Source organism: Pipistrellus hanaki (genome assembly GCF_964339955.1).
Source record: "Pipistrellus hanaki genome assembly, chromosome: 9".
Classification (NCBI taxonomy): domain Eukaryota; kingdom Metazoa; phylum Chordata; class Mammalia; order Chiroptera; family Vespertilionidae; genus Pipistrellus; species Pipistrellus hanaki.
In genome coordinates, this window is record NC_140511.1 from 18,855,799 (window position 1) to 18,866,556 (window position 10,758).

A 10,758-nucleotide genomic window follows, 5' to 3' on the forward strand; every position below is an offset into this window, starting at 1 on the left:
GACATGGGCTAGTCTTTATTTTCTGGAAAGCATAAAAACTGTTACGTTGATGTGATAAAATAGAGTTCTTCTTTAAAATCGTATGCCACTCAGTAAACGTACAGTAACCAGTTTGTGGGCAGTCTGTGGAGCAGAGGCGGTTCTCACATTCCTGACATCAAATTAGAAAGCAGGTACCTAGGGCCTGTCAGGGCACAGTGCCCAGTGAGGTCCCACAATGCTGATTACTGTGCTTCCTGCCTTTCTGATTAGAGGGAGGACACAAAATCCCCGAGAGTGTATATTAGCCTATTTTCTAAGTTTCGTTCTCTTTTCAATATACATTCTGCTCATAGACTGAGTCCTGGGAAATCAATCTATCACTTCCCCAGCTCCTTCATGGTAATGGTCTTTTCATCTGAGCATTGGGTGAGTGATTGCAATGACCCAGTTTGTTGCAACATCCTGTGCATTAGTGCATTGTGTATCGTTGCACTGCATTACAGCATGGTGATGACTCTGAGCACAAAGGACATTTTCTGGAATCTCATCTGTGTGATTTGATAATATTACTATGCTGTATATGGACTTGTCTCAAGTACTGCAGTTAAACACACACACACACACACACACACACACACACACACACATACACACTTGCATTAACATGCAATAAATGTAAACTGGAATGATGTAATTCTGAGTTGCTTTCTTTTACTTTCAAATGTATTTCCCTAAGAGGCAACTAAAATTTAAATAGTAGAGTTCACAAAACTTTATTGAATGCAGAATGCAGTCTCTTTCGGTGGATGTAGGTCAACCCAATCCTTTTAACATTATTTGGCCAGATTGAAAAGGCCCTCTTGGTTCTTATTATCTACTTTGGCTGTTCGATGGGATATGTGGGTGAAAGATGCAGACTCAGATTATCTTGAAAGCATTTCAGGAGCTCCTAGCATGTTGGCAAGGGCAGTAATGATTGAAAATCCCTTGTCTGTGGGGTGATGAGTGAGACTGTTTGTGCTCCTCCTAATGCATCCTTTCTCTTTTGGGCCAGCTATGGATGAGTGATTTGATAGTTGGCTTATTAGTTTCAGGTTTAAATTGTTTAACGGTGACTTGGGTTTGAGTAATCAGCATCTTCACATCTTTCCACAGAGAGATTACATCTCCCAAATGCTTTCAGTGTGGTGGTGGTTATCTTCATATTTTTCTCCCTTCCCTCCATATCCCTAACGGCCACACCATTCATTCTGCGTGTACAAACATAAATGGGGAACTTGGAAGAAATGAAAAGCAAGACAGTTTTCAGTGCATTAGACAAAGAGCACGCAGAAGAATGCAGTAGTTTTGAATGAGCTTTGAGTTCTGAAGCCAAGAAAGATTGCAGCTTGTCCTGGAACACACCTCTCACCATTCTGGCATCAGCCCAATGGCTCATTCTGCCCCTAGGGGCATAAGAAGTGCCAGGTTTTTTTGGTTGAGATATTTTCTGTTCTTTATTTCTCCTGCCCTTAATCTCCTGGCTTCTGGAGTTGAAGTGTGGTTTTTTTGGGTCCTGCTGGAAGACGTGGGGAACTTGTGATGTGTGATGAGTTCTGACCTGAGAGAGGTGGGATTCTTCGGGCAGCCCCGTTGTTGTAGATGTACAGCCTATGTCTAGCCACATCTCAATGAGCGAGGAGGAAGAGGCTACACTGAGGTTTGGAAAACTTTGGGGCTGATATATTGGTACTTGGGGGAAAGAGTGGAATTTATTTTCTTCCACAGAAAAATTAGTAAGTGGATATTATCACCTTGGCCTACTGTTCCTGCTGCAGAAGGACACAGACAGGTGTGATGACAGCATAAGAGCTTGAGCTGGACACTTTTGACAGAGAGAATGAAGCCACAGTGACCCCTCATATTCCAATAGGAGAGACAGTGGACACAGACAGGTGTGACTACAGCACACGGTGGCAAGGTGCTGAGGGTAAGCACCGTGATGTGCGGGCACACAGAAGAGGTGCCTCCCACACAGGCCTGGAAAGGAAGCCTCCAAATCAGTCCCAGTGGATCCGGAAGGGTTAGACACCCTCCTGTAGAGTCTGCTTTTCTGGTAAGGAAATCACAACAAGCATTATAATGAGATAAAAAACTTGAATAGTCATTTGGATTTCCTTTATTTTTTTTTAAATGTAATAAATCTTTATTGTTCAGATTATTATAATTGTTCCTCTTGTTCCCTCCATAATTCCCTTCCACCCAGTTCCAACCCCACCCTCTGCTCTCACCTCTCCCCACTGTCCTCATCTATAGGTATACATTTTTAAAAATATATTTTATTGAATTTTTACAGAGAGGAAGGGAGAGAGATAGAGAGTTAGAAACATTGACGAGAGAGAAACATTGATCAGCTGCCTCCTGCACACCCCCTACTGGGTATGTGCCTGCAACCAAGGCACGTGCCCTTGACAGGAATCGAACCTGGGATCTTTCAGTCCACAGGCTGATGCTCTATCCACTGAGCCAAACTGGTTTCATCTAGGTGTACATTTTTTGTCCAGTCTCTTCCTGCACCCCCACCCCTTTCCCTCTGAGAATTTTCAGTCCACTCCCTTTTTATGCCCCTGATTCTATTATACTCATCAGTTTATTCTGTTCATCCGGTTTTCTAAATTCACTTGGTTTTTAGATTTCCTTTTAAGATTTATATTCAACCCAAGAAACCTGAAGTCAAAAGGTGACTGTTTACAAAGAGGGTTGAGAGGGAATTATTAAAGAAATGTTCTAACAAAATGGAGTCAAATTCACTGGCCTGGTGTTACTCTTTGAATCAAAGGCCCATCTTTGATCTTTTCAGACCGAACTGACAGTGTTTCACAGCTTACAGTGTCTTATCCTCTATCTTGCTCCCCAAGCATACATGTCTGCCTTTTGCTCAACTGCAACCTCGTATTTTCATTCCTGGAATTCTCAAGATGATAGATAGGCCTAGAGCTATCACTTATACCACAAACAATGGATGATTGTCAGATAAATTGCCAAAGGTAAAGGGGCCTTTGCCAATATCACATGAAGACAACTGGGTATTTTTCTTCTCTTTTCTGACATAAAAAAAGGAGGCCTGGGGCTGAAGCAGTGCTACCTCCCATCAAGTCTAGGACCTCAGTGATGAGAGAGCTCTACTCCTTCTACACCTAAACTTGTGTCCCTGAGCTTTGGTGGTAAACACAGAGTGACAGGAGGGGGCAGTTGGATGACTTATGCCCTAATTGATGACTGCTCTGAAAATCCAGAGGCCCTGATTTTCAAGCAAGATATCTGACATATGTTGACAAAGCTTTTTAATGGGTTAGGCATAGGGGATAATATCACTGTGATGGTTTGGAGAAGGGAATTGAATTAACAGATGAGGGAACTTTGAACATACGTGGAGGGTGACTTTGATCCCATTCCTGTCAAACTCAAGCAGCTGAAGTTCTTAAGAGGTTGAAGGCAGAAATGGAAAAGTGTGACATTAGTGTAACGTTTGCTCACTGGTATCAAACAAATCTGGGTTTCAGATCTTGGTCTTCCACTCACAAGCTATGTTCTTTTAGACATTACTTAACCTGTTCACTTTCTCTTATATAAAATGGAGATAATTATTTTCAGAATGAATATTAAAGACTAATTAATTAATATTGAGATAAAAGAAGGATGTACAAATATGACTACTGCAATGACTGATAATAAAGGATACCTAAAATAATAATAAATATTAACCAGTAGGTGAGATATGTAAGAGTGAAGCAGGTGACTCCTAGGACAATGAGAAACCTTTGTAAGGCAATTGATGTTATCCACTTATTATTATTGACTCTGAAGTGGATAACAACAACAATGAAAACAGTACAACAACAATTTGTGTGATAGTAGGGTTCTGGTGTCATTAATGATATCAATACTCAAATGCTGTCTGACATCCATTCTTCATTTTCTCCCTTTGAAGCCTCAGCTTAGAGCCTAATTAGCATGGACTTCCTTCTAAGTCTTGGAATATGAAACCCTCTTATGAGCAACATGGAGGAAGTAGTTAAGGAAGTGGGAGAGGTAGCGAGCTGATTTATGGAACAGGCCTTGGATGTACTTCGCCATCCGGCTGTATGCTTGTGGGCAATAGAAAAGCACCAGAAGGAGATGACAGTGCCAAATGTCTGGGCAGCTTATTCACCAGCAATGTGCATTCTAGGTAAGAGAGGTGACAGAACACAGAGGGATTGCTACCATTAGGAAGATGTGGCCCTGCTGGTCCTTCATCCCTGGAGGAAGAGGGGTTAGGAGAGGGGACTGAAAGTTTCTTTCCCCCACAGTAGGAATGGAGCTAACATCTACTGAACGACCCCAGGCAGGCCTGTCTGGCTCCAAATCTCATGTCCTTAACCTCCTTCCTAGGAAGTACCAAGAAGGAAGAAGTTGCAACTGCTTAGATGTAAAAGATAAGCTAAGCGAGAGTCCTTTGTGAAAATGACCCTGGATGGTACACATACTAATGTTTACTTTCTTTTTATTATTTTGACTATTACAGATGTCCCCATTCCCCCACTTCCCTTTGGACATCCTCCAACTTTGCTCCCTACCCTTTTCTTTTCTTATCTTTAAGCTTGCAGAATATTTTCAGTCATATCATACTTCACTCTAAGTGTTTGTTCTCTGCTCTCAGCTTTTAAATTGTGGCCAACTTGGTTGATAAGTTACTTTATTTTTATCTATCTTCGAAAGACTTACTGAGAAATTTGCATCAGTTATCTTTCTTTTTCTTTTTTTTAAATTTTTTAAAAAATATATTTTATTGATTTTTTTACAGAGAGGAAGGAAGAGGGATAGAGTTAGAGACAATGATGAGAGAGAATCATTGATCAGCTGCCTCTTGCACACCCCCTACTGGGGATGCGCCTGCAACTATGGTACATGTCCTTGACCAGAATGGAACCTGGGACCTTCAGTCAGCAGGCTGACGTTCTATTCATTGAACCAAACAGGTTTTGGCTTCTTTTTTCTTTTTTAAGCATTGAGTTATACTGCCAGGTAAGCATTCATGTTCTTGGTGTGCACAATCAATTTAATGTACATGTTAATGGAGTTAGGTCTGTGTGACTTGAAGTAAGATCTTATTTAGGCAGATACAGGCTGGTGTGCACGAGGCTGCAGAGCTAAAATGATCTAGAGCCAGCTATGTCATCAGGCGCTTCTAATGACATAAACATGATTCTGGAAAATGTCTCCAGCTATGTTCTCTCTCTGAGGAGACAGGATAAAAAAAATCCAGCTTAATCACAGGCAATATGCCCCTCTATGACTGATGTTTCTCACTGTTTTCTCTGTACTTTTGAAAGAAATCTGCTGACTCGATGGAAGGGTTTTATAAATAGGAAAGCCCCACCCTAATATTACCTAGTCTCACTATTCTTACTTCAGCAGTAGTTTGATTCTCTCAGAAAATGTTTGTGATTTCTTTGTTCTTGGCATGTTCTAGATGCTTTAGAGAGTTTTAAAAATATTTTTAATTAAAACATTTTAAGAAAAGATTTTTTTTAAAAAAATGTAATTCTTCTCCTTAAGATTATAATTTGCTGAGAGATATCTGGCATTCATTAATGATATAAATTAGAAAATTTAAGGGCTTTAATTAATTGTAGGAAAAATTTAAGAAGTGTTTTGGAGAATAAATATGTTGGCAGTGCAGCTCTCAATCACAGTATTATTACACATGTGGCACAATGAGTCACGAGATATTTTACAGGTAATTTATTAGTAATAATATATGAAGACCTAAAATTTGTGAATTTTTTAAATATTTCACATGGATTTTTCAGTGTAATCCCTAAAACCATGCCTTGTTTGAGTGCTGAAATGCTTTCTTGGACAGAAAATGAGAGAGGTTGAAGCTAAGGGCTGTCATTAAGGGACTGCTTCCTGTTTAAGGGGTTGAGCCCTGGAGTCAGGTCATCAGAGTTCTCTCACTTGGATCTCCTATCGCTGAGACTGCTTCGTTTGTTATAGGGATTCAAGAACATAATCCCTGTGCAGCCAGGCTTACCTTGCCATGAGGCAACTACTAGAATAAATGTCAGCCAATGTCATTATTAATTACATATAGCGCTAGGTACACAGCTATTGTGCTTAGAGACCAGAAAAGGGAGTGAGCAGTGTTAGCTGCAGGGGAGGAGGCTTAAAAACAGGACCTGTGGAGAGCTCGGTGCAAGTTTGGAAGAGAGATTTATTCCATTTCTGGCTGCATAGGCCTCAGCTGTTTCTTGTACAGGCCCCACACTATGCCCATTTCTTGGTTTCCCTATTACTGATAAACTTATCTCAGATTTTCTAGCAGGTGTCTTTGGAGTTTGGCTTGATCTGTGACTGGATGTTTGGTTTTGGGAAGGTGTGTAATGCTCTGATTCTCCTCTGTCTTATTTATTGATTGATTGATGAGAGAGAGAGAGAGAGAAAAAGAGAGAGAGAGAGAGAGAGAGAGAGAGAGGGAGAGGGAGAGACAGAGAGAGAGAGAGAGAGAGAAGGAGAGAGAAACATTGATTTATTTTTCTGCTTACTTAGGCATTCATTGGTTGATTTTTGTATGTGCCCTTACTGGGGATGGAAGCCAGAACCTTGGTGAATCAGTATGATGCTGTAACCAACTGAGCTACCTAGCCAAGGTCTGATTCTCCTTTCTTTTCCCCACACCCGTGGTGAAAAACCTCCCTCCTGGCTCCTATCTATCTTTTCTTTCCCCACACCAAGGAAAACTGGCCCTACCCAAGTCAGCACCTTCACCCTGAGGTGGACCTATGTGCTATCCTTCAAACCACTCCCATTTTCCTCAGTAACTCTTCAAATTACTCCTCTGTGAAGCCCACTTATTCTTTTTTTAAAAAATAATTGTATTATAAATATTTTTAAAAGACATAAAAGCAAGGAGTAATGGTAAAGCCCTACAAATTTATATACATATACAATAAAGATTTTATTGCATTTGCTTCATCTCTATTTCTTTGGCTCTTTCTTTGATGAATTATAAAACAAAATTTAAATGTGTTATTTTATGACTATGTGCTTAAGAACACATTTATGAACATTTTCTTACACAACCACAATGCTGTTATCACATTTAACAAAATAAAAAAATAATTCCTTGGTGTTAGCAATTATCCAAATTATATAAAAAAATTAATCCTCATCTGAGGATAATGTTTTTATTATTTTTTTAGAGAGAGAGGGGAAGGGGAGAGAGAGAGAGAGAGAGATCAATTGGTTGCCTCCAATATGTTCCCTGACCAGAGATCAGAACTGCAACCTTAGGTATGTGCACTGATCACCTCAAATAACAAATGAGCCACTTGGCCAGTGCCAGAAGCCAGTTTCAGCACGTCATAATTACAAGAGTTTCATAAAAAGGTTGATGGAATTTGGGGACTCAAGAAGGGCTGAGTCACATATGTTGTCACCTGTTGGGAATGGCTAAAGGCATTTCCCCAAACCTGAAAGGGATGCATAAATTGATTGTTTGCTGCCAGGCAGCTCAGGGCATCTTAATCTATATGTTATTGCCTCTTACTGCCCAAATACCTGAATAGTCATAGGCTATTCCCCAATCTGACATGCTTCTATACATTAACTTTATCCTTTGAAGTGTATATCTCTACCTTGCCTTAGCACAATTTGTGTTAATAAAAAGCAAGGGTACTGAGACAAAGGGAATTTGGTTTCTTCATCCAATCTCCTCTGCCTCTCCCTATATGCCTTTCAAAATTATCTTTTGTCTCTGGGTGCTTATTTAATTTACACACGGCCTTGTCTCCAGATTGCTGAACCTTTCTAGATGTCATTGAAATGTCATTTAATGCTAGACCATTAGCATTAAATGATGCTCAATGTCCAGCAGCCAGGGCTATCAAAATTCTTTTTAAAGTTGGTGTTTGAATTAGGATCCACATAGCCTCCTAAATTATGTTGAATAGTGTCATAGATTTCCTTTGATCTAGATCAATCTCCTTCCCCCTTTGCCCTTTCCCTGCACCCCTTCCTTCCTTTCTTCCTTTTTTTTTTTTTTTTTTTTAACTCATACTGTTAACTTATTGAAGAGAAGAAGGCAATCATCCTTAGGAATGTTCTTAGTTTGAATTTATCTGTCTGCTTCTTTGTGAAAGTTTGACCCCTCCAGTGATACTGAGTCTTCATAAAATAGCAGAGAATATTTTTCCATTTATTTAAATGTATTTTTTTCATCTTTAAGTAATGTTTAAAATTTTTCCTAGGTAGTTTACCTTTTTAAGCTGGAACCTTTATTCCTTTATATGGCATAGCATTTCAGTGTTTGTATACTATATGGAAGCTATTGATTTTCATATATTAATTTCATATCCTGTTAATTTACCACAACCTCTGATTTTTGTAGTAAGATTTTTTATTGATTCACTTGAGTTTTCTTAATATGCACACTTATTATCTAAATATAGATTCTAGCTTTAACTCCTAATTGCTTTGTCTTTTCTAATTTTAGTCACCAAGTTTTCTAGTATCATGTTAAATATGAATGGATATGGTGGGCAAGTTGGCATTTTTTCTTACATTAATTGGAATGCCTTAAGTGTTTCCCTATGAAGATGTGTTAATTGATTCTTATCTTAGTGAATGAGTGTATGTGTGACTGTGTATGTCTGATCAAAAATAAATGTTCAATTTTTTCAAATGCTTTCTGGCATTGTGAGAGATGTTCATATGATTTCTCACTTGACCTTTTGCTACGAATTAATTATATTAATGGATCTCCTCCTATGAAGTCATCTTGAATTCCCAGAATAAATTCTCTTTGATCATGATGCATTTTATTTCAATATGACATAATATTCTATTCCTAACATTTTACTTATGAGTTTTACATTAATTTTTATAAACGAGAATAATATGTAGCTGCCTTTGTTATGGGTTTTATGTCAATGAATATTTTATGTTTGACAAAACATTTTTTAATGATATTTCTTCTTTTTCTATGGTCTTGAGCTATTTACATAGAAAGCAGAGTATATATTTTTTGGTGGCATTCCACTGTAAAACCATCTGTTCGTGGTGCTGATTTAAAGAGTAGCTTTTTGAAAACTCTCTCAGTTACCTGTATGGTAGTTAGTCTATTTGGAATTTCTCCCTCAACATTTTATTTTGACTGAAGTTACCCACTCCATCTAGGTTTTCAAATGCAGGAATAAGCAAAAGTAGGATTATAGTTGTACAAATAAAAAATACAATAATTAATAAATAATAATAATAATAAAAGGATAAACTCTGTTTCATATACTCACAACTATAAACCTACTTTTAGCCGAAACTGGTTTGGCTCAGTGGATAGAGTGTTGGCCTGCAGACTGAAAGGTCCCTGGTTTGATTCCGATCAAGGGCATGTACCTTGGTTGCATGCACATTCCCAATGGGGGCTGTGCAGGAGGCAGCTGGTCGATGTTTCTCTCTCATCAATGTTTCTAACTCTCTATCCCTCTCCTTTCCTCTCTGTAAAAAATCAATAAAATATATTAAAAACCAACCAAACAAACAAACAAACAAAAAAGCACCTACTTTTACCCACCCCTGTATTTGCAAAGACTTATGCCAATATAATTGCATAAGTTTTCAAAAAATTCCTTATTTTGGTGGTTATATTTTTCTTTATTATGCTTATTTTGTATATTTGTGCTTCCTACCTATTTATTAAAAAATAACTATAGATTTGTTCATTTTATTAATGTTTTCAAAGGATAAAATTATTTACTTATTAATGTTATACTATTTCTGTTTTCTCTATCAGTTATTTCTACTTTTATATTTTGTAACTAGAGGCTTGTTGCATGAAGAGATTCCTGCAATAGGCCTTCCTTCCCGTTTTCCTTCCAGCACCCAGGACCCAGGCCTTCGCTCTGACCAGAGTCTTCCTTCTTTGTCTTTGAAGTAGACTCAGGCCCTAGTCTGCCATCTTCATCTTCGTCTGTAGTCTTGTCTTTGCTCTGGCATTCTGATCCTGGGTGCCTGCCATCTTTCGCCTTTTAATTTGCATACTCACTCTGATTGGCTGTGGGTGTAGCAGAGGTACGGCCAATTTATATGTTTGTCTAATATTAGGTAAGATGCTTTTATTCTGCTTTCTTTTTATAGTCTTTGTTGTTCTTTTTCTCACTTTTGGAATTGAGGGTTTAACCCACATTTTTCATTTCTATTGATAAATTGATAAAGTTATGTATTTTTATTTGAGCATTTACGTTACCTGTATTCCCTAGACCAATATATTGCATTTTACCTATTGTTGCCTTCTGGAAATACTGCAATCATTTCTTATATCTTATTCTTGACATGAGATTTGAATGAGTTTTTGTGTGTTTGTTTACATTTCTAAGTAGAAGGACTTTTAAAAGATCTTACTCATTTTTAATTTTATTGCTCTTTGGGCAATAAAATATAGTTTACATTTAAAATGTATTATAACTTTCTTTGTGGTCTAATATTTTGTTAAGTTTTGTAAATGCTTTATGTTCTCTCTCTCTCTCTCTGTCTTTCTCTGTCTTTCTCTCTCTCTCTCTCTCTCTCTCTTTCTCTCTCTCTCTCTCTCTTTTTTATTCTCATCTGAGGACATGTTTTCATTGGTTTTAGAGAGAGAAAAAAGGAGAAACATCAATCAGTATCCTCCTATTCCCCCCGCCATGAACCCCAGGTATCATACCAACTACCTAGGTATGTGGCCTGACTGGGAATCGAGCCTGTAACCCTTTGGTGGGT